Source organism: Bos taurus, chromosome 10 (genome assembly GCF_002263795.3).
Source record: "Bos taurus isolate L1 Dominette 01449 registration number 42190680 breed Hereford chromosome 10, ARS-UCD2.0, whole genome shotgun sequence".
Taxonomy (NCBI): Eukaryota; Metazoa; Chordata; class Mammalia; order Artiodactyla; family Bovidae; genus Bos; species Bos taurus.
The window spans coordinates 42903679-42928625 of record NC_037337.1 but is presented as its reverse complement, the minus strand read 5'-3'; the positions used below and the strand labels follow the sequence as shown (position 1 = coordinate 42928625).

Below are 24947 nucleotides of genomic sequence, written 5' to 3'. Positions count from 1 at the left end.
AAAAAGCTCCAGGATTGGCTCAGCCTCAGTCACATGCTTACAACCCAATCACTGCGTTAAGGGAATGTGGTTCTCCTATTGGTTAGTCTGGGTCGCATGCCTGAACCTGGAGCCAGGAGGTGGGTTGAGATTGGGAGATGCAGTCCATGGGGTCGCTAAGAGTCAGACACGACTGAGCAACTTCACTTTTCACTTTCATGCATTGGAGAAGGAAATGGCAACCCACTCCAGTGTTCTTGCCTGGAGAATCCCAGGGACAGGGGAGCCTGGTGGGCTGCCGTCTATGGGTCGCACAGAGTTGGACACGACTGAAGTGAAGTGAAGAGCATAATTAGGGTACTACTACCAGCAGAACAGTGTGCCCAGGCCCAGCCTCACAAAAGTTTAAAGAGTTCTGAACAGATTCAGATTCATTTGATTTTATTGAAAGTTAACACCATAATAATACCAGTGATACTCTTTGCCATCTGTCAAAATCCTACTCATTTTTTCAGGCTCATTTCAAATGCCACCACAAACAAATCCTTCTAATGAGATTACTTTTCCATCAGCACTTTATTTTTCTCTCATGACGTGTATCATTTCTTGCCATGGATTATGGTGAGTTACACACCCATTTGTCTCCACCCTTGGTCTGAACAAGGCCCCTCTCTCATTCACTACAGACAGCCTGAGGATAAGAGTTTCTATCTGGCTGTGACCAGGCCTTGGAATGCAGAGAATGCAGGATGGTGAGGAGGGGAGAGATCACATGGCCCCCTCCAGGAAGAAAATACATCCACGGGGCAAAATTGGATTTTAGAAGTCAGGCTGGCTTTTCTTTTTAAAGTCATATTGGAACCGTCTTTTTTTTTTTTTTTTTTTTTAATATACATGTGTGATGAAACCTGGAGAGAAGCTGAAAACAGATTCAAGCCTTGAGATGGCAGCAGTCTTAAAAATATCATGTCCTGAATGAATTAGGGAGAGAGAGTTGTGAGGCGCCTTCCTCTCTTCAATAAACAAAAATGCAAATATCCCAGATGCCTTTTATACCCTCCCCAGGGCTAGCGGCTTATTAATCAGTTCAGAACCTTTCCACGCTGCTCCAGTTTTTTACAAGCAGTCTGTTTCCTCTCCTGTCCTTAGTGGCTTCCTTCCAGGGACACTCCCCTTGGGAGAAAAGGCGCCGACATACGGAGATCCTTCCAGAGTCACCCTTGCTTGCAGACACCTGCAGATTTCCCTTGAACGTTTCCTGTTCAACTCAACAGGTTTTAATTATGTGAACTAATATTTGCTCACTCTTAAACCATGTTTACCCTCGTAAAAGGCAAACTCCAAAGGACTAGGCTTAGGCGAGCCCAGAAGGAGCTAAATGTTTATGTAAACGGGCTCGTGATTTCCCGCCACCTCACATTTCCTCACTGCTCCATCCTTCTGAGGACTCTGCACCTTGGCCTTCTCATTTAGAGCAGATGATCACAAATTCTCTTTTCAGTTTCCACCTACCTCTGGTAGAAACAGGACTAAGTTCTCCTCCTAGAGACACCCCATCTTTCTGTGCAGAAAAATCCTCTGTTGGTTCCTTACTTGGGACTCTATGTGACCCTAATGGTGCCGCAAAGGTGCTTCTCTTTCTGCGGCTGCTGGGTCCTATTTCTGAACCAAAAATGGAAGACCGCCTCAGAAAATCTGAGACGTATTTTTACTCAGTTCTTGTCAAGCATATCACGTAGTTTGTTCCACAGCCAAGTTTCTTCCTCATAATTCTGACATGTTGGTCTGAAAACACACTCGTTTCCCATAACCAGAAGAGCGTGGAGCAGGGGAACTTTACAATTCAAGAGACAGAAAAGTGGAAACTAGTCACATGAGGCTTCATTTGTTCTAACAGCGAACACAAGGGTTTCTAATGTATAGTTTGGGGCTGTTGTTAGAGTCCAGTGTTCTTATTTTGAGCTGAGAGAAAATGTAAGGTTCTTCCTCCCCTTCTCCCCCAAACATCCACACCAGGCTGCTCACATGGTGGGGTTGGGGGAGGAGCATCTTGGGAAAAGAAGCAAGAATCAAGTCACACATCTGTCAACCAATGGGAAATGAGCCACTTTATCCACAAAGTACTGAAGCAAGAGCATGTGAATACCCTTCTGTCTACAGTAGAGCCTGTGTGTGGATCATGACCCAGTCTGACCCACACCAGAACTCTTCTCTGTGCAACAGATATTTAACAAGGCAAAACTCACACCTTTTCTCTTCTGTAAATTGGTTCTGTGATGTTGGGGGAATGAAAGTCTTTGACTTTCAATACACATCACTCAGATATAAATAACCACTCTGAGGCCTCACACTTGACTTCCTCAAAGCTCAGGTCTTCACTTCCCCAATGTGTGGTCAAATACACCTGTTCCTCAAAAAAAAAAAAAAAAAAAAAAGGCATATTGGTTTCTTCTAAGTAAATTATCCTCAGATATTTCTGAGGCAAGGTCCTCTACCTAGGTGATCAGTTGGATGCACATTGCATTTCTCCAAAGACACTAACCTACAAATTCAGATAGGCAATTCTGGAAATCAAAGAAAACTTGCCATACGCTGTGATCTTTAATCACTGCATGCCTTTAGGTATAAATAGTTCAGCTGAAAACATGCCTGTACAGGCAAGCCCAGGACACTGAATATGTGCACGCACACACAATGCCATTGTCACAAATAGAAAATTCCATGCTTTCAGGACAAAATCCTTAAAATGCTTTCAGCCAAATCCTTAAATAGTGAAACTAAGAATGAAAGTGACAAAATGAGTGATTTCAACCCACTTTGATTATATTTTTGGAGCTTGGTCAGATCAATTTCCAAGTGAACCAGCTCAGACGGTTCACCAGGGAATGTGTGGTTCACCAGCCGGAAACCAAGCTCTTTGTCAAGCTAGGGGGATGTTTCTTCTCATTCCAGCTCAAGCTCCAGTCATATAACTTATTAACTAAACCACAGGTAACCAGCCCTCTCCAAAACGTGTAAGGAAAAAGGTTTTAAAAAGGAGGGGCGAACAGAATAAAACCAGCTCACACTGTGAGCCAGTGGAAAGTCTGTGAACAGACAACTCCACACTGGGCACTGCTAGTTAACAGGCACAAGCCAGTGCTCCGTTTCAGACACACTGGGAGGACAACTGAGTTCTCACACGCTTCTCCACATGTGGCCCTGCACCCATCATCCAGGTGGGCAAGAAAATAGTTTCCCTTAGGTGAGCAGACTTGCTGGAGGAAGTCATGTCTATAAACAAAAGCTGACCCTGGGGACTGGATAAAATCTTAACTGGACCCCTTACTATACTGAGGATAGGTTGAGATCGCATAACCTATCTGGGGGCATCTGCTCAGATGGACAGGAGCTGGGCCCTTAGGAGGGAAGAAGCAGCTGTGGGTTTCCCGGCCTGAGAGCCCAGATCCAATGTGCCATCAGTCTGCCTTGAAGATTCTAGGATGGAATCTTTCTCCTTATCAGACACAAAAATCCATGAGAACTGCATTTTAAAGTTCCATAAATACACAGTAAATGAATTGTCACTGACCATTTACACGCATGGCATTTGTGGTAGCAACCACTAATACAGAACTTTTGCCCATTTAAGATCTGAGGCTTATGTTAGGGAAAACTATTAAAAAGTAAAAAAAAAAAAAAAAAGAATTAAAAAAAATTTTTTGACAGTTTCTTAGCTCGTTGGTGTCATCACCTATCTTGGAATTTTTAAAAATAAATATCTAAAAATCCAGACAGCAAATGGTATCATTTTATTCATGCCCTGAGTGTTGGGCATGAATTAGCCTCTGCCTCTCACCATTATAAATTTCAGACTGATTAAAAATCCTAATGTAAAAATCAAAATGAGTATTCAAAGGAAACATAAGAGAATATTTTACAATCTTGAGATAGGGAAAGACTTTCTAAACAAAATATAAAGCTCAGAAACCATAAAGAAAAAGATTTATAACCTTGACTGCATAAAAATTTTAAACTCTGTGAAGTAAAAGTCAATATAAATAAAGACCAGGAGAAAATATTTATAAGAGCTATAAAACAGAAAAAACATCCAGAATAAATAGAATGCATACAAACCACCCAATAATTAACGTACAAGGAAGAGTTATAGAAAATTCACAAATATAATTGGACAGGTTGATATTACTCATGACCCCAAAATTTCATTCCTAGATAATATACCCAACAAAAATGTATGCACATGTATTCTGAAAGACATGCACAGGAACATCCATAGCATCATTATTTGCTAGTAATTGAAAGTTGGAAAGAATCCAAATATCCATCAGTAAATAAATTGTGGTATATTCACATAATGGAATATAATAAGCAATGTAAATGAATACATTACAGCTACAAGCAAGTACATGAATGACTCATAATGTTGAATGAAGGAAGCTAGACATGAGTGCATGCTGTATGATTCCATTTTATGAAGTTTAAAACCAGGCGTGTCTAATCTATGCAAGTTATATTGCAGAATAGTGATTACTTGGGGGGGGTGGGAAAAGTTCTGATAATATTCTATTTCTTGACCTGGATGGTGGTATAAGAAGAATTCTGTTAATTATTTCAGTAGAATACTTTTCTGTATACTTTTATACTTTTCTGTATTTTTATACTTTGAGAAAATGCTACCAAAAATCCAAATGGTCAATAGGCATATGAAAAGATGCACAATGAAAAGATGCGATTTTAAATGATGCAGCTTTTTCTGCATATGATGCTGGCAGTTTTTTTTTAATTTATAATGTTCAATGTCCATGAGTATTTTGGTGTCTTTGTAAATTAGAACAGAATTTTCAGGGAGAAGCTTTGGCATTATTTACCCAAAATTCAAACGTGCATGCCTTTTGATGCAGAAATCCTACTTCAGAAATATATCCTTCAGAAATATTGATGCATAAGCACATAAATTTGTGAACAAAAGCTTGCAGCAGTATTGTTTGTTTGATGCTGAAAAATGGCAAACCACCAATGTGTCCATAATTTGGCAAGAATGTAGCCTTTAAAGAAAAATGAGGGAAGCTTTTATGTACTAACACAAAAAGAACTCCAGCAAACATTGTTAAGTTTAAAAACAGTTAAGTCACAGAATAGGAACATATTACATGATCTCATTTATATACAAATGACCTGAATGTAAACTTTTAATATAAAATTTAAAACAAGAAAACAAAACTAAAATCTGATGTGGCTCATTTATTTAAATATCTTACAAATCCTATCACCAAAAAAAAAAAAAAAGCACTTCTCTCTGGAGATAGAATGCTGTCCCTGGACCGTCTCTCTGTTTCCTGGACAAATCCTAAGATTGAACCGCAAGAGGAAAGAAGTGTTTCTTGTTCCACAGCCTCCCAGAGGAGCCTCAGTGTCACAAATGCCAACTCCCACACAGGCCCGAGCAAGGGCACATGGAGTCTCTCCAGCCCTTTGTGCTTCCGAAGCACTTTTCAATAATTAAACTGCCTGAAGGGTGGGGGTGGGTGTGGCTCCCACAGACTCTACACTCCCTGGACAGAAACAGTCCTTTGGAATGCAAAGGCATCCCTTAGCAGTGGCCGTTCCCTGGCCCCTGCCCTTCCTCAGCCCCCAAACACTGAGGCAAGGGCCTTCAAGGCCCTGCCCAGAAGGCGGTTCTTCTCCCGGAAGAGTTATACTATTCTCTGTCCTCCTGGTCCCGCCTCTCCTTATGGAGGAAGAGCATTGCAGCAGGCAGCAAGAGAAATAATATCTTAATACTGTCGACTGCAACTCTGCCCTTTTTTTTTTTCCTCGAGGATCCTACGAACAACAAAAAATGCATACATCCTTCCAGTTTCTTATTGTACAAATAAATAGCAGGAGCAGTCTATGCTACCATATTTTCAAATGGTTAGCATCTGGAGCAAACTTTTCCAGCCTTTGGAATTTAATAAGCCATTAAAATTTCACAGTTTCGGGGGAGCCCAACAAAGGATTAATGATTTTCATTTTACCAAGTACAGACGGTTTCAAAAACAACCTGACTCTAATACCAAAACAATGTGAAAATGACAATCTCAGATTTTAAAAGCAGCACTCTAACACACTAAGATCTTATGAAAAACACGTTTTCCTCATATACTGTTAAACATTTCCTCACAGGCTGGTGTCAGTCCCCTTGGAAAGAGTTGATAGAGATTATATCCTAAATTCCCAAACCTGTCTATGCCCAAGAAAGACAGGAAGGCATTAAAAAAAAAAATTACAGATTCCAAGTACCCATCCCATATTTACAGCATCTGCCTCTCTGTTCTTCAAGAATGGAGCTCTGGTATGTGTATTTTTTAAAACTGTTTTTAACTATGGTAAAATATTTATAATATAAAATTTACAATTTTAACCATTTTTATATGTACAATTTAAAAATAATTGGTGTGTGTGTGTGTTTTTTAATGTACAATTTGGGCTTCCCTGGTGGCTCAGACAGTTAAGAATCCACCTGCAATGCAGGAGGCCTGGGTTCAATCTCTGGGTTGGAAAGATCCCTTGGAGGAGGGCATGGCAACCCACTCTAGTATTCAAGCCTGGAGAATCCCACGTACAGAGGAGCCTGGTGGGCTACAGTCCATGGAGGGGGCAGGGAGTCACAAGAGTCAGACACGACTGAGGGACTAAGCACGACTAAGCAGACATATGTACAATTTAGTGGCTTTAATGCATTTGCAATGCTGTGCCATCATCACCACTGTTCATTTCCCAAAACATTTTTATCATCCCAAACAGAAACTCAGGAATAGTTTAAAAGTAACTCCCTATTTCTCCCTCCCCCTGAGCTCCAGGCAATCTCTATTCTACTTTCCAGGTACCACATATATATATTGAATCATATGTTATTTGTCCTTTTGTTATTTTACTTAGCATAATATTTTCAAGTTTCATTTATTATAACAGGTATTAGAATTTCATTCCTCTTTATGGCCAAATATGCATTATATATATAAGGTACATTTCCTTTAACCATTCATCTCATGGTAAACAGTTGGGTTGTTTCTACTTTTCAGCTATTGTGAATAATGCTGCTACAGACATTGGTGTATAAGTTTCTGTTTCGTTGCCTGCTTTCGGTTGTTTTGAGTATATACCAAGGAGTGGAATTACTGCATACAAGTAATGCTATGTTTACCATTTGGAGCAATCAAACTGGTTTCCACAACAGCTGCACCATTTCACATCCCATCAGCAGTGTACTAGAGTTCCAATTTCTCTACAACTATGTCAATGCTTACTATTTTCTGTTTCTTTTTTCATTGTTTTTGTTTTATTCTTTTTGTTTTTCATTTTGTTTGGTTTTGGTTTTGTAAAAGCCATTCTAAGGGGTGTAGAGTGATATCTCTGTAGTTTTGATTTGCATTTTCCTCATGATTAATAGAGGAGAAGGCAATGGCACCCTACTCCAGTACTCTTGCCTGGAAAATCCCATGGATGGAGGAGCCTGGTGGGCTGCAGTCCGTGGGGTCGCTAAGAGTCGGACACAACTGAGTGACTTCACTTTCACTTTTCACTTTCATGCATTGGAGAAGGAAATGGCAACCCACTCCAGTGTTATTGCCTGGAGAATCCCAGGGACAGGGGAGCCTGGTGGGCTGCTGTCTATGGGGTCGCACAGAGTCAGACACGACTGAAGCGACTTAGCAGTAGCAGCATGATTAATAGAGGCTTCCCTGGTGGCTCAATGGTGAAGAACCTGCCTGCCAATGCAGGAGTTGTGGGTTTGATCTCTGGGTCAGGAAAATCCCCTGGAGAAGGAAATGGCAACCTACTCCAATATTCTTGCCTAGGAAATCCCATGGACAGAAGGAGCCTGGCAGCCTACTTTTCCATAGGGTCGCAAAAGAGTCAGACACCACTTAACAAGAAAACAATAACAACGTGACTAATGATGTTGAACATCTTTTTGTGTGCTTATTGGCCATATGTATATCTTCTTTGGAGACATATCTATTCAAGTCCTTTGTCCATTTTAAAATTAGGTTTGGTTTTATTTTTTTGTTTCTGAGTTATAGGAGTTTTAATATATTCTGAATATTAACTCCTTATCATACTTTCCCATTGTGTGGGCTGTCTTTTTACTCTCTTCAGAGTGTCCTTTGATGCACTAAGCTTTTTTATTTTGTTGAAGCCCAGTCTATTTTTTCTTTTCTTGCCTGTGCTTTTGGTGTCATAGCCAAAAAATCATTATCAAGTCCAGTGTTATGAAGCTTTTCTCCTGTGTTTTCTTCTAAGAGTTTTATAGTTTAGCTCTTAAATTTAGGTCTTTGTTCCTAAACAAAGCTGATTTTTTTTAAATAATATAAGGAAAGTGTCCAATTTCATTCTTCTACATGTGGATATCCAGTTTTCACAGTACCATTTGTTGAAAAGATTGTCCGTTCCCTATTGCATGGTCTTGGCACCCTTGTCAAAAATCATTTGATCATATATACAAGGGTTTGTTTCTAGGATTCTATTTTGTACCATTGGTCTATATGTCTGTCCTTATGCCAATACCACACTGTTTTGATTACTGTAGCTTTGTAGTAAGTTTTGAAATCAGGAAGAATGAGACCTCCAATTCTGTTCTTTGTTTCTCTTTTGAAATATTGTTTTGATTATTCCAGGTCCTTTGATATTCCATATGAATTTTAGAATAGATTTTTCTATTCTGAAAAAAATGCTGTTGGGATTTTGAAAGAGATTGTATTGAATGTGTAGAGCAATTTCTGTAATATTTTCAACTTAATGGGCTTCTTTGGTGGCTCAGATGGTAAAGAATCTGCCTGCAATGCAAGAGACCAAGTTTGATCCCTGGATCAGGAAGCTCTCCTGGAGAAGGGAATGGCTATTCACTCCAGTATTCTTGCCTGGAGAATGCCATGGACTGAGGAGTCTGGTGGGCTATGGGCTACAGTTCATGGGGTCACTAAGAGTCACACACAACCAAGTGACTAAGACACTTCATCTTACCAAGCCTTCCAGTCCATGAACACAGGATGTCTTTCCATTTATTTGTGTTCTTTAACTTCCTTCAGCAATGTTTTGTAATTTTCAATGTTCTTTAGCCTCCTTGATTAAAACTGTATTCCTGAGACTTCCTTGGTAGTCCAGTGGTTAAGACTATGCTTCCACCACAGAGGTCACAGGTTTGTTCCCTGGGGGGGAACTAACATCCCACATGCTGCACAGTGTCACCATAAAAATATATTTTTTTATTCCTGAATACTATCTTTTTGACATCCTAAAAAATGGAATAATTTTCTTAATTTCCATTTCAGACTTTTCATTGCTAGTATATAGAAATGTAACTGATTTTTTGTATTTTTTTTGTATCCTGCAGCTGCTAAATATTATTCACTCTAATTGTTTTGTGCGTAATCATTAGAATTTTTTACATAAAAAATTCTATCATCTCTGAACAGAGATAATTTTATTCTTTTCTTTCCAATTTACATATGTTTTCATTCTTTCTATTGCCTAAATATCTCTGGCTAGAACTTCCAATATTATATTGACTAGAAGCAGACATCTTTCTTTCGTTCCTAATCTTAAGAGAAAAGCTCTCAGTCTTTCACCATTGAGTATGATATTTGCTGAGGATTTTTAATATATGGCCTTTTAATACTGAGGAAGTTTCCCTCTGTTTCTAGTTTATTGAGTATTTTTGTCATTGAGTGTTAAATTTGTCAAACAGTTTTCTGCATTAATTGAAATGATCCTGTGAGATTTTTTTTTCATTACATTAATGTGGTATATTGCAGAAATTGATTTTTAAATATTGAACTCTCCTTGCATTTCATGAATAAATTCCATTTGGTCATGGTACATAATCCTTTTAATATGTTGCTGAATTTGATTTGCTAATATTTTTTTTAAATGCTGTATTCTTATTGGACCCTGGTATATAGTTTTCTTTCCTTGTAGTATCTTTTTCTGGCTTTGGAATCAGGGTAATGCTGGTCTCATAGAATGAGTTAAAAATTATTCCCTTCTGTTCGATTTAGGAAGATTGTGAGAAAGAGTGGTATTAAGGCTTCTTTAAATTTTTGGTGGAATGCATCAGTAAAGATATATCATCCTGGAATGGTTTTTTCCCTATTTTATTGAAGTATGATCTCCTGGTGGTTCAAACAATAAAGAATCTGCCTGCAGTGTCAGAAACCTCAGTTTTATCCCTGGGTCGGGAAGGTCTCCTAGGGAAGGGAATGGCTACCCTACTCCAGTATTCTTGCCTGGAGAATTCCATGGACAGAAAAGCCTATCCATGGGGTCGTAGAGCCAGACCCCACTGAGTGGCTAACACTTTGACTTTCATGATTGATTTACAATGTTATGTTAATGTCTGCTGTACCTCAAAGTAATTCAGTTACACACATATACGTTCTTTTTCATATTCTTTTCCACTATGGTTTATCATAGGATATTAAATACAGTTCCTTGTGATATACAGTAGGTACTTGTTGTTTTGGAGTGTATATTTTTTAACCAGCTTCTCCCTCTCCCCTGCTCCCATATTTCTGATAAAGAGCTGGGTTTGGGCCTGACTACCCCAAATACCCAATCTGACCACTCTTAGATACAACTCTTGATCAACTAGTCATATTATATTTTAAAAAAGAAAGAAAAGGCTTTGGATAAGAAATGTACCCAAGCTACCCAGCTCTGGAAGTGCCCACAGGAGGGAAAGAAAAGGACACAGGGGTGAGAGAGCCTCTGAGAATGAGGAGAACGTTGACACCCTCGGGAGGAAAGGTTGCCTGGTGTACAAGTTCACCCTTTGCCTGACTGCACCTGCTTCTATCCAGGTAGCTTCTCCCCGCAGTTATACCTGGCCTGCAGCCACTAGCTTTCTGGGAAACTGCTTAGTCTGAGAGAGGGTGAAAGGAGAAGGTGCTATGTACAAAATGCAACTCACAGGACTCAGATGACCAGGTATCAGGTCCCTCCCTGAGCTCTAATGGACCAAGCTGTGGTGCTGCAGCCGGAGAGGGACCTCCTTGGTGTGAACTGATAATGTGAGGTTGTTCTCACCAAAACGTTTTCTTAGTCTTATGCTCAGAGATCCTGGACAATGGGAAAGCATCATAAAACTTGTAATTAGACAGGAAAGCTATTTTCTGCAGGTCCTTTGCCTTTTAACCTCAATCTCGCTTCTCCCCACCCCCATCTTTCCTCAGGCAGTAGTCTACGCTTCCAGTAAAAACTTGCTCAGCCACTTGTGTAGAAAGAGGAATTAATATTCAAATACTCAACGGACTGGTTCTCCTTGGTAGCAAGTAGCCAAGCAAATATCCAAGTGAGAACCAGGGAAGGAACAAAATGGCATCAAGCCCAAGTGAGAAGTGCCTCAGTCATCCTGCAACACCCTGGATGTGGCCAGAGAACTACATCCTCTCTCTAGGTGAGTCACGGCCTCCACACCCAGCAGGGTGTAGACACACTGCACTGAAACTAAGATGAAACAGTAAGAAAAAGTCAAGCAGGTGAAACACTTCCTTGCTATCAGTTTGATAAAATACTCAATGCTGCTTCAAGATGGAAGACAATACAAGGTTGGGTTTTCAACAATACAAGGTTTTACATGATCCCACTAAAACTAGGGTCCTGCAATGAGGCTTGAAAGTGTGTAGTCCCATATATCTTTCCATCTATAAATACGGAAGTTCATGGAAGCTCTGAAAAAAATTTTTGTTTGTTTGGTTTTAAGGGGAGGCGAACTTCAATAGTGCTCTAGACCTTAAATAGATGATAAAAGACAGTTTGGGAGATCTGAGTTTTCTCTTCAAAAATCCAAGATGTAAATACATCCTTAAACTATTCCTATTTATACTTTTTTCCCCCTTATACCTCATAACATTTCAGTACAAAAGAGAAAGTGATAATAGCATCTCAGCTTTTCAGAACTGGCTCAGGAGACCAAAGGCCGAAAAGAGATTGTAACATTAGCTAGAAAGCCTGTGATTAAAAGTCCAAAACTTAAGACCTAACACTCAAATATTCTAAGCTACTATTACAACAGAAACATTATTTCTCAAGATTGAGAAGGACTAGTGAAAAACTTTGTGGACCTGCAAAGGCATGAACTTACCTTCAATGCTGCAGTAACCTAAGCTCTGATCTTGACGAGCACGAAAGTTCATCTGCCCCTTTTTATAGCTAGAAAGTGTCCCAAATGAACTTTACCAGGTCATTTCATCACTATCATGATGATTATTGTCAATAAACACTGATTAAGCATCAGGACTTGGCCAGCACTAACATGAACAAACCTATTTCAACTTCCCTGAATCATTCCTTGGTGAACATATCCAAGGGCATTGCTCCATCACTGTTCTGGAATTGTACTCTTTGCAATTTATATATATATATGTGTGTGTGTGTGTATGTGTGCTGCTTTTGACACAAGCTTTCCTTGTAAGTAGGCATTAAAATACAGGCTTATAATTAGCTTCTAGGGAGGCAAATGTATTGTAGAGCAGAGCTCAGCAGGAGAGAAGTCAAGGCAGGTATTGAAGAAATATGGCCTGGAAGATGCATAATACAAAGGTTTTCTGAAGTGTGAGAAATACTACTAAAGTAAGGAAGGAAAACAGAGTCCTATCACTACAGACTTTTCAGTTATTATTTCCACACATATTAGCACGTGGTTCTGAAAGTGTATTTGCAACTTGTCCAATCTTGAAAACCTACAGTAGGCTGGCATGTAACATATACAATCCCAGACAGATCACAGCTACAGGAGGGCAGCATCGTGTCTAATCGTGCCGGTCTCTCCGGTCCTGGGGCCAGCACCTTGCCCCAGGATGGGTGTTCAGTTCCTTTCCCTCTCTCCCTCCCTCCCTCCCTCCCCTCTTTCTTCCTGCCAGCCTCCCTCCCTTCCTCCCTTCCTTTCTCTCTCTCTTTCTCCCTTCTTTCCCTCTTTCTGGTGTGACATGTGTATTTTTTCATCCCTTAGGCAACTTGAAATTGCCATCTCCCTTCCCCCCACCCTCCCATGGATTTCAAGGTGACAAACAGGTGACAAGTCTGAACTGTTTTGCCTCTTAAATTCATCACAGACTACAGTTGCCGAATCATTCACTGAATAAAACGTAGGTCACATCATTCACTGTCTAGCGATCACTCTTCTCCAGGTAGATGGTTCACAGCCATCACTGTGGCAGGAAGTCATCCTGTGTAGGTTCAAGTCATCCACAGTCAGACTCTCCCCCAGGAACGCTCCTTCAGCACACGCTGGCATTTAGACAGCTGTCCCTCCTCTGTACTCAGTGCTGTTACCAGCCATCAGATACTTGAACATTAACTCCCATTCCTTCAAACCATGGTAGGACCAACCCAGGGCCCATGTTGATGGAATCCCCTCTGGTTATGGATCATGAGATTATTTCTTTAAGAAGTGTTCTTCTGGAGACATCTGCCTTAAGTGATGGGGTCCCCAAATGTGCAGTTCTCCTGGGTAGCTAGGTTGTAATCAGTACTCTTCCCATCTTTGTCACTGTCCTCACACAGCCTCTCTCACCCCATGGTTCACTCTGTAAATTCTGGACAATTCAGTACTCTCTTCCATCGGTGACATCCCACCTGGCCACGGAAATGGGCCTCCTCATGGAATTCAGCATAGATGCCTCCAGAGGGATTAGACATCTTGCCTGTTGCCATTGTACTGTGGCTGATGACCCGCTCGCCTAGATTTCTGCCATCATCTTCTCCCTCCCAGAGAGGGAGAAGTCACCAACTTTCTAGTGGTTTCTTGTGGTTCTGGAGGATATGGCACTGTCTGAATTCAGCGCCTGTTCTGCCCTGGCTAACCTTGTCACACTCCTGGTCCTTGGCCTGGTACTTGTTACTGGTTTCCTTGGGGCTGTGGTGGGGTGGATGCTGGATCCAGTGGGTTCTGCCATGCTGGGGTGTGCTTGTTCCTGGTAACACTGGCCTAGTCAGCCCCATCCCACCTTGCACCATTTCCAGCTCTTGGGCAGATCCGATGGTGACCCATACTCACAAGGCCCAGAGTCCGTCCTGCACCCCAGCTGGGCATGCTGTTCCCAGCACAGGGGCTGGTAGCAGCCACAGCCTGGGCGGAAGGGGCGGCCCCGGGCCACGCAGCCAGCAGCAAGGGCAGCACGAGCAGCGGTGGTGACAGCCATGCTTGCCCGGATGACTCCCTGGCTCCTGTGAGAGTGGAATCTGACCCCAATTCAGACCCCAGTTCAAGTATTTCTTGAATCACATCCTCACAGACCTCCCCATTTGTTACTTTCTTGGGCTCTAGCATCTAAATCTAAGACCAGAAGTGAACTCTAAATCCTCATGTCTCTCAATTTACGGGATCCTGCCACGGTACATAGAACTAGCCTCAATGCAGAAATAGAAAGGGTACTTGATCCTTTGTGCTGTGCCTGGTCTAAGTTCCAGCTTACCTCACAGGGTGTTCTGGCTGCCTTGTTCTCTCCCCTGAGAACTCAGAGAGGTAAGGTCCACGCCGGGACTTAGGCACTGGACCCTACCACTCTCCACCCTTTGCAACTGTTTTTCTCATGTTGTACCAACTCTTCGTGCTGCCCTTCTTCATATATTTGAAGACTGTGTCTCACCTGTTTCACTCAGATGACCCACGAAACTATTTTCTCTGCTCAGTTTATTAGAAGTTACAATGGACTTGAGTCTCACTAAGTTTGTTGCCACTCATCACAGTCTATACTGGTCTAAGTGATGAATACAGAGGTGCCCCTGGAGTAGCTAAAGGCTGTGTGGAGAAAATAATATCTTCTCCAGGAGTGTGTCTTCTCCCCCTCAAGATACACGAGGTTGTGTTTGTACCAAAAATAGAGCAGGGTTTTCAAGACCAGATCTTATGGGGAGTGTGACCTTTAGTAAAAGTGCCTTCAGAGCAAACTCACAATTCTCACTGTTCTCCTCACACCTTGTTTCCTCAAAAAATTAAGCAAATATTAATAGCTGCAGAATTTGGGTAATTACAAAGTGCTTCATACTGCATCATATAATACCATTTCCAAGTTAGCCTGAGTATAGCATTGTATTCTCAGCAGAAACCCAGAGAGTAAGGGCTCATCCATATAATTCCCAAATGTCAAGCAAGTGACAATTTGCTGGGCTCTCCTCTGTAAAATCTCTTTTGTAAAATTAATAAATAAACTAGAAGGTATAGAATTCTATATCTACTATAGTAAAGTATAGAATATACTACTCTATACCTTGGTAGAATATCCTGTATAATTTACCTGTAGACTGCTTAAAGATAAAATTCAAAAGCTGTTAAAACCTGTTCATAGGATGTTAACATACAGAAAAACAAGTCAATGGCTTTTATATAATGAAGAAATCCCTGCGTTCATCACTGATTCCCTCTTCCCTCCAAAGGCCACATTTCTAAGTTCAGTGGCAGGAGAGAAGATACTCATTACCCTTCCCTCAATCCTTCCCAGAAGTAGTGCTGGAGAAAACATAACCACCCAGGCGTGTCATCACTACACTGAGAGGGGTACACCCACAGGTGAACTGATCCCCAGCAAGGTGTGGGAGGTAATGAGCAGAGCTCTAGTTTGCAGGGAGGCATAAATCACAGAAATGTTGTACTTCAGAAACTGCTGCACTGTAACCAAAGAGCTGATAATTATGTCAATGAACATTCTACTTTCTCTTTACTATATCCATCTGTTCACTTACAAAACTAACACAGATGTTCTTTTCAAAGGCCATATATTTCTGAAAAATGCAAAAGGTCTCACTAAAAAGACAATACTAGGTGGAAGAAAGCATTTTATTTTTATAACATTTTTGTTAGCACGTGTTCATTCATCATCTTTATATGAGATGCGCTATTCAGTTAATTATCTTTCTAAAATTAAAATGTAATATATAAGAGGGAAATTGCCAGAAAGAAAGCAAAACTACAAATTGTGGTAAAATTAGCTGGTTCTACAGTAAATTTTAGCTTACTAGAAAAGTCCCTTTCAGCCAATCTTTATCAAGCACCCTATATATCAAACACCATGCCAGATGCTTTAGGAATACAGGAAGGCAGTATGATATATGGTCTGTGTCCTCAAGGCATTTTTAGTTTAATTGGAAAGAGCAGTGGTATGTAGATATCGATACAAAAATCAACAGTGCTAGGACATGAGTTGTGCCGTAGTCAAAAGGACAGACCCGGAGCACAGTTCCTTGTTTTAAATCCCAGCTCTACCCCTGAAGGCCAGGATTAGAGTTAAGGGCTCACCTTGGGCACACAATTTACAAGGGTGCCAAAAGTTTGGTGATCGAGATAAATATTTTAATGCAATATTTTAAAAAATCAAAATTAATACAAAAAATTCATGATGCACAAAATAGCAAAAGTTTAAATACATACAGTCTCCAGCAATCCTGTGTCAAGTCATACTGGAGCCCTAAACAAAAGAAAAACATGTATCCCTATGTAGATGTTTCATTGTAGTTTTAACTGCTATTATTTTTCTGTGACACTGATGTAGTTGAGAAAATGTTGAAAATGAAAAAGTAGGTGCACTAAATATCACATTATTTTAAGTTTCAATGTTTTACTTTTACTCAAACTAGAATTTATTCTAATTTACTTTCCTGGCTTTCAAGGAAGGAAGCTTATTACTTATTGGCTTTGAAAACCTGAGTGAATTTCTTAATCTTTCTTCTCTTAGTTTCCTCCTCTATAAAGGGTGGGGCAAACAGGGCCACCTCACAGGGTTGTCGTGATAGTTAAATGAGTTATTACATTTTAGGCACTTAGAACCGCACCCTGCCCAAATTCTTTCCAAGGTATGAATTTGCTATTACAGTGTCTCACACAGACAGTGAAAGTTCTGGAAGATCAGAGACCACAGGTCAGCTTCTGCAGAGATGACTGGTCACTCATGATCTGATACATCACTGCGCAGGAACATATGCTCCATGGGGGCTTGCTCACCACCTTATAGTGAGGTCGACAGTAGGTCAAGACCCATGACAGGCACTTGATATGTGTTATTTTATTCAGTTCAGTCGCTCAGTCCTGTCCAACTCTTTGCAACCCCATGAATCGCAGCACGCCAGGCCTCCCTGTACATCACCAACTCTCAGAGTTCACTCAGACTCACGTCCATCGAGTCAGTGATGCCATCCAGCCATCTCATCCTCTGTCGTCCCCTTCTCCTCTGCCCCCAATCCCTCCCAGCATCAGAGTCTTTTCCAATGAGTCAGCTCTTCACATGAGGTGGCCAAAGTACTGGAGTTTCAGCTTTAGCATCATTTCTTCCAAAGAAATCCCAGGGCTGATCTCCTTCAGAATGGACTGGTTGGATCTCCTTGCAGCCCAAGGGACTCTCAAGAGTCTTCTCCAACACCACAGTTCAAAAGCATCAATTCTTTGGTGCTCAGCCTTCTTCACAGTCCAACTCTCACATCCATACATGACCACAGGAAAAACCATAGCCTTGACTAGATGGACCTTTGTTGGCATAGTAATGTCTCTGCTTTTGAATATGCTATCTAGGTTGGTCATAACTTTCCTTCCAAGGAGTAAGCGTCTTTTAATTTCATGGCTGCAGTCACCAACTGCAGTGATTTTGGAGCCCAAAAAAATAAAGTCTGACACTGTTTCCACTGTTTCCCCATCTATTTGCCATGAAGTGATGGGACCAGATGCCATGATCTTCGTTTTCTGAATGTTGAGCTTTAAGCCAACTTTTTCACTCCCCACTTTCACTTTCATTCAAGAGGCTTTTGAGTTCCTCTTCACTTTCTGCCATAAGGGTGGTATCATCTGCATGTCTGAGGTGATTGATATTTCTCCCGGCAATCTTGATTCCAGCTTGTGTTTCTTCCAGTCCAGCGTTTCTCATGATGTACTCTGCATATAAGTTAAATAAGCAGGGTGACAATATACAGCCTTGATGTACTGCTTTTCCTATTTGGAACCAGTCTGTTGTTCCATGTCCAGTTCTAACTGTTGCTTCCTGACCTGCATACAAATTTCTCAAGAGGCAGGTCAAGTGGTCTGGTATTCCCATCTCTTTCAGAATTTTCCACAGTTTGTTGTGATCCACACAGTTAAAGGCTTTGGCATAGTCAATAAAGCAGAAATAGATGCTTTTCTGGAACTGTCTTGCTTTTTTCATGATCCAGTGGATGTTGGCAATTTGATCTCTGGTTCCTCTGCCTTTTCTAAAACCACCTTGAACATCAGGAAGTTCATGGTTCACATATTACTGAAGCCTGGCTTGGAGAATTTTGAGCATTACTTTACTAGCATGTGAGATGAGTGCAATTGTGGGGTAGTTTGAGCATTCTTTGGCATTGCCTTTCTTTGGGATTGGAATGAAAACTGACCTTTTCCAGTCCTGTGGCCACTGCTGAGTTTTCCAAATTTGCTGGCATATTGAGTGCAGCACTTTCACAGCATCATCTTTCAGGATTTGAAATAGCTCAACTGGAATTCCATCACCTCCACTAGCTTTGTTCATAGTGATGCTTTCTAAGGCCCACTTGACTTCTCAGTCCAGGATGTCTGGCTCTAGGTGAGTGATCACACCATTGTGATTATCTGGGTCGTGAAGATCTTTTTTGTACAGTTCTTCTGTGTATTCTTGCCATCTCTTCTTAATATCTTCTGCTTCTGTTAGGTCCATACCATTATTTTATTGGATGGGTGAAAATCAGAAAGTTCTTTACAAAGAAGATAAAATTTGAGTTGGTTGGCTTTGATTAAATGTTTGGAATAAAACTGGAGATGATGAGAGAAGGCATGGTGACTTTAAATGTGCTGAGTTTGAGTTACTAGCAATATACCTAACTGGGAGTATCCATCAATCATATGGAAATGTGAGAGAGGCAGTTTGGAAGAAAGAACCAAAATGTAAACATGGCCGTAATTCACATGGTTGCGATAGGAGCATCACATAAGCAGACGCCTCTCTAGAGGAGCAGACAGGCACAAAGAAGAGCAAAGAGCAAGACCAAGATGCAGAGACAATGACTTGATGAGTCTACAGAGGAGCCGCGGAAGACACCTGAGCATTCAGGATGACTCTTGAGAAGCAGCAGCCTCCAAGTCCTATAACATCTCCCCTACTCCTAAGACATCTCTTAAATAAGTGTAAATGATATGAATTAAGAAAGACTTGGATCATTAAAGGTACTCATTAAAAATTATTTTGTGTCTTCCAAAAGTTGATGAAAGTTCAGATGAAACATCTAGCAGTTAATAGAGTAGGGAATTGCCTGGAAGTCCCGTGATTAAGACTCTGTGCTCTCACTGCCAAGGATCCTGGATCAATCCCTGGTCAAGGAACTAAAATTGAGGCTAAAAAAGTAAACAAAAGGAACATGCACACACAAAAAAATAGTTGATAGGATATGTGTTAACATCATATATTTACTTCTAACTACATTCCTGAAAACACATTTATAAGCCATTTATTAGCTCATGGGGGATAAGCTGGTATGATATACACTGTCAGTTGCCTGTTTAAATCTATCCCTTCCACTCTTAGGAAAGCCTTGACTTGGTTCCCATGGCCAGGTGCCACGGAAGGGGCACCATGGGTCAAGCCCTGGGACGGTGTTCTAGATTCAATTCTAGCCAATGAGACATGAGAATAAATCTTCTGGTTAGGGGCATACTTCTGGAAGAAACTTTCTTGCTATTAAGGAGTGACAGGCAAGAAGAGACCATTCTTTCCCTCTGACTCTGGAAATCTTGCTGGGATTTAGAGCTTGGAAGAGCTTCATCTGTCTTGGGACAAGGGAAGAGCCAACACATAGAGGGTGGCAGAGAAGAAAGTTGGATAGAGCCCGGGTCTTCCATGATGTCACTGAGCCCCTGGATTAACCAATGCTAGAATCAACTCGCCTCTGGCCTTTTAAATGGAACAATAAATCCCCCTATTGTTTAACCCCATTTGAATCAGAGTTTCTGTGACTCAGTCAATCATGGTTATAGGTTTAAGAAGAACTGACCTTCCCTCTTCTAGTGATTCATCAATTTTTTTACTAGAATCCAGCCTTCGTATGTATGGCATGAATTAGAGTTGTGAATCCCCAAAATGTGGATTCTCTGCTTCTTGGAATAGGATCTATAATGAATAAAAAAATGTTAGCATATGCTTGCTTGTCTTAAATGTATCAATAAATTACTAGGCTCACATGCCAGCAGAGATACCCCACCTAAGCTGCTTTGCTATGCAAGATTGGAGACTATAATAGTAAATGGGCTCTATTCAGAGAAGTAGCTGGAATAAGGGGCTCAGTAAGAAGCTTGATTGTGGATTATATGCTGTTTCATTTGTTACACAAATATTTGTTTGCAGCTGGAGTAGGAGTCCCATATTAATTAGAGCTAGAATTGCTGACTTGGTTTACAGAATGTAGACAAGAAACACTCCTCATTCCTGACTCTAAAAAGTTAGCCGGGGAAAGGAGGAGTGACATTATTCATACCAGAATAGCTTCAAGATGAGGTGGCATCATGTATAAAATTTTAAGGAATCACTGAAGATAGTGACACCAAATACAAAGTCAATTAACCCTTCTATTTGGCAGCTAATAGCCTTTCAACATGTCTATTTTCTTTTCCCCCTCATTAATTTTAAATGCTATTGACAAGACTTTTTTAACCTATTCATTTGTTTTTAATCCCTCTCCCACCCCATGCAGTGACCACTCTCTCCCTTCTACCATGTGAGCAAAGAACAGGCTCCGTGCTTCCTTGTCTCAAAGGATGCTGTGGCAGAGCATAGAGCACAAGTTACCTGCAATATATTTTCCTTCTTGACTTTTGTTTTGATTCATTTGTAAGGTGCATGTGTGGCAGGAGGGGTGGGGGACCTATAAGGGAAACATGAAGAAAATGGAGTGTTCATCAAACTAAAAGATTCCAGGAGACAGGGGAGATGGACAGAGGTCTGGGCTCCTCAAGCATCAGCAACCAGAGCCATCTCCATAAGTGACCTAAGGAGTGACCAGATCTTCAAAGGCTCAACTTTATGATACAACCAAGGAACTAGAACTCTAGGCAGCAGCCTCACTATAGGTCACCATGCTGTATGTGCTCCAGGGGAAAAAACAGAGCCAGCAGGTTTGAAGGGACTGTACTGGCTGGGGTAGAAGGTGTCTCAGAGGTCACCAGTACAGTCCAGGGACTGAGGACCAGAGGGCCTTCCCCTATATCTTGGTGCTATGAGACCCCGAACTTCCAAACAACCCTTGGGGTGAGGAGGCTCTGAGGGCAGTCATGTATGCCTATAGATATACATTACCCTCTTGCTATATAGGAAAAGGTGAGGTTGAAATTAAGTTGATTTAAATACATGGAGAAGGCAATGGCACCCCACTCCAGTACTCTTGCCTGGAAAATCCCATGGATGGAGGAGCCTGGTAGGCTGCAGTCCATGGGGTCGCTAAGAGTCGGACACGACTGAGCGACTTCACTTTCACTTTTCACTTTCATGCATTGGAGAAGGAAATGGCAACCCACTCCAGTGTTCTTGCCTGGAGAATCCCAGGGACGGGGGAGCCTGGTGGGCTGCCATCTATGGCGTTGCACAGAGTCAGACATGACTGACGTGACTTAGCAGCAAATACATGCAAAAACTCAGTATCTCTTGCCACCTAGGTCTGTGACCTAGAATTCATACCTGCAAACATTGACCATTTAGGGCCCACCCTCAGCGAAATCCCTCTCTACGTTAAGTTAGTTGTGTCCACTTTGGGAAAGTGCCAGAAACCCTTGACTCTAAATTTGTCATAAAATCTCTAAGTACAGCGGCTTTCATGTGGAGGGGCACAGCATGCATGCTGCCAGACTATTCTAAATAGAGACCAACTAGCAGCACCAGAAACACCTCTTTAAATTTCAGGAGCATCAGATGGTCCAACCTAATGCCTGGTTGCAAGCAACAGAAGACAACTCTGCTCACTTTATTTTAGATAGAGTATTGGGAGGATATTGAAGAGTTCATAGGATACATGGGAGGATTGGAGACCAAGGCTCAGAAAATGGGCTGGACACCAAGAGAGGATGGACAGTAGGGACCAAAGTCATGCCATAGGAGTGTCTGCCCCTGCTAATCCCCACTGCTGCCCACAGCACACACCATCACTACAAGTGGTTTCTACACTATCTTTGAATCTTCGCTTTCCTCCCTTGATGTTCAGTGTCCCAGAGAGGAGGGTCTGACTGGCTGACCCGGGATCCTCCTCAGAATGACTGGGGTAGGGAGGAGGGATCATCCTTGATACAGAGTGGAGCACTGCTCCTCCCCAGTATGACACACAGCGAGGCATTGCCTCCAGATGGAAAGGGAGATGCTGAGCAGAAAACAAACTAGGCAAATGTCCACCACATTCCCAACCATTTAGGGAGAACGAAAGGGCATTAAAGTTCTGAAAGCTCCAGCTTTAAATGAACTACCTTGGAAACACATTTGCCTTATTTCTTGGAATCAAGCCCTGTAAAAATGTTACATAGGCTTGTAATTTCACTCCCAGATCAATTTGTAACCCATGACCCTGGTTCCTGCCCCATACTTGGCCCTGGATTGCTTCTTCTGTTGATTTTAGATTACGATAGCAATTCCAGCTCAGGGACAGAGGCTTGCCAGGCACCCACATTTAGAACAACACTTTCACTTTATCTCTCACCTCTTACCTCTCAGGGTACACATGAGTCCTGTTGGCTACCTGGTGAAGTTAAGAAGGAAGATAAGTTTAAGGACCTTATTGATCCCTGGGTAGGGAAGATCCCTCAGAGGAGGAGGAAATAGCAACCCACTCCAGTATTCTTGCCGGGATAACCCCATGGACAGAGGAGCCTGGTGGGCTATAGTCCATGGGGTCCCAAAGAGTTGGATACGAATGTGTGTCTGTGCATGCACACATATATTCATATTCAGGCTTAAGGACCACAGAATTAGAAAGCTATTTCATCTCCTTACTTAGAGATAGAACTAAATTCTTGAAAAGTAGGAATATGGCCTGTTTTTTAAGCTCTTCAAGACGCAAAAAAACACTATCCTCGATACATCCAAAAATACATAAGACACAAACTGTGTTTGAAGACTCAGAAGAAAACAGAGAACCCTTGGTAAAAATGGGAAGTGGGGGGAGGGATAAATTAGGAAATTGGGATTAACATATACACAGCACTATATTTAAAATAGACAACCAACAAATACCCACTGTATAGTACAGGAACTGTACTCAACATTTTGTAATAATCTATAAGGGAAGAGAATCTGAAGAAGAATGTATATATATATATATATAAAACATATAACTAGATCACTGTGCTGTACATCTGAAACTAACACAATATTGTAAGCAACTATACTTAAATTAAAAAACAAACCAAAAAAATGTGAAGGAAGATAGACAAGCATAGGAGGAAGAGGCTGTCCAAGGGATTACGACAGTGGCTGGGGACATAACTTCCCCACATGTGTGACTGCTCCTGGCTGCTTTGCCAGCTTCAGGCAGCAGACAAAGTGAGCAGACATAGCCTCTGTTGGAGGCGGAGGCTTCTCTCACATCTGTCAGCGCTGGAGGGAAGAAGCCACAGGATCTGAGTCTGACAAAAGAATCTCCCTTTTTCAAGAGGTTCACCAGGATCCAGACAGAGGGGAACACATGCTCTGGAAAGGGAAAAACCAGATGAGGTCTAAGGGCACATTCAAACCTGTGTGTGTATTAGTTGCTTAGTCGTGTCCGACTCTATGCAACCCCATGGACTATAGCCCACCAGGCTCCTCTGTCCATGGGATTCTCCAGGCAAGAATACTGGAGTGGGTAGACATTCCCTTCTCCAGGGGATCTTCCCGACCCAGGGATGGAACCTGGGTTTCCCACATTGGAGACTGATTCTGAGCCGCTATGCTACAAACCTGCAGTGAGCACTACAAAGGTCTTAGCATTGGTCAAAGCATGACCAATGCTTGATATATGCGAATTCACTGAATTTCTTTTAAAAAGAGAAGTAGGGAAATTTTAAGTAAAGGCAAAATCTTTCCAATGCTTCTTGTTCTAGTTTTCCTTAGCTTTGTCCCTCGGTTCACGCTATAAGGGTCTTACGTTGTTAGTTAGGCCAAAGAAAGACCAAGTCATCCCAGGCCGTGCCTCCCTCCACCTTCCCCAGTCCCAAGTAACTGAATGTGCCAATTAGCAGGGCTTTGAGAGCCACAGCACCAGTGGCTCCAAAGTCGGCCACTGGCCAACAGTGAACAGGTTCTGGCCGGCCACACCTCAGATTTGGAAAGCTGCTCTGTACCCCACCCTGAGGTGCGGTGTGAAGCCCGGACAAGAACAGGCATACACGGGGGCGAGGAGCCTGCTCTGGGCTTACTCCAATTTAGGCTCTGAAAAGGGAAACCTGGGGCAAAGGTAAAGAGTCCTGAAGGAAAATAGAGCAAATTTTAAAATTCTAAGGATTCCGCTGAGACACAGAAGCCTGTATCTCTTCCCTGCCCCCTTCCCTCATGACTGATCACTCTGCTTAAGGAGTTTCTGCCTCCGGGAAAGTGAAACTACGTATTTGTCTCATTTCTCATCTGAGTTGAAGCCAACATATATACAATTATAGATATAATAGAAAATATAAATAAAATACCTAATATTGAAGTTCCTCACAACATTTTCTTAAATATGATTGACAACAACTGAAGGTCATGGACTGAGGTTTTTGTGTGACTCATGTTCATTTCTTTCCATTTCTTAGCTGTCACAATCATCCCACAGTAAAAGGCTTTCTAGCCTATTATTACTTCAGGAACACTAACATTTCTTAAGGGACCTCCCTGCCCCAAGGAGTTTTTACTCCATCTCCAAAGAAGATAGAACATTCTTAAGGAGTGAGTCAACTTATCACATTAGTTAAGGCATCCATTGCTCGGCCATCAGTCTTTATATCATTCAGATCTGCATAGATG

At 41.6% G+C, this 24947-nt stretch overlaps 1 long non-coding RNA gene across 2 annotated transcripts in view; it reads left to right on the top strand.

Moving 5' to 3' along the window:
• The window catches only part of LOC112448447 (uncharacterized), a 172259-nt gene that overhangs the window by 75530 nt on the left and 71782 nt on the right, over positions 1-24947 (top strand). For both annotated transcript variants that reach the window (XR_009496088.1, XR_009496087.1), the window contains one exon: positions 11193-11416. This is a non-coding gene — a long non-coding RNA (uncharacterized lncRNA). The remainder of the gene's footprint in view (positions 1-11192; positions 11417-24947) is intronic.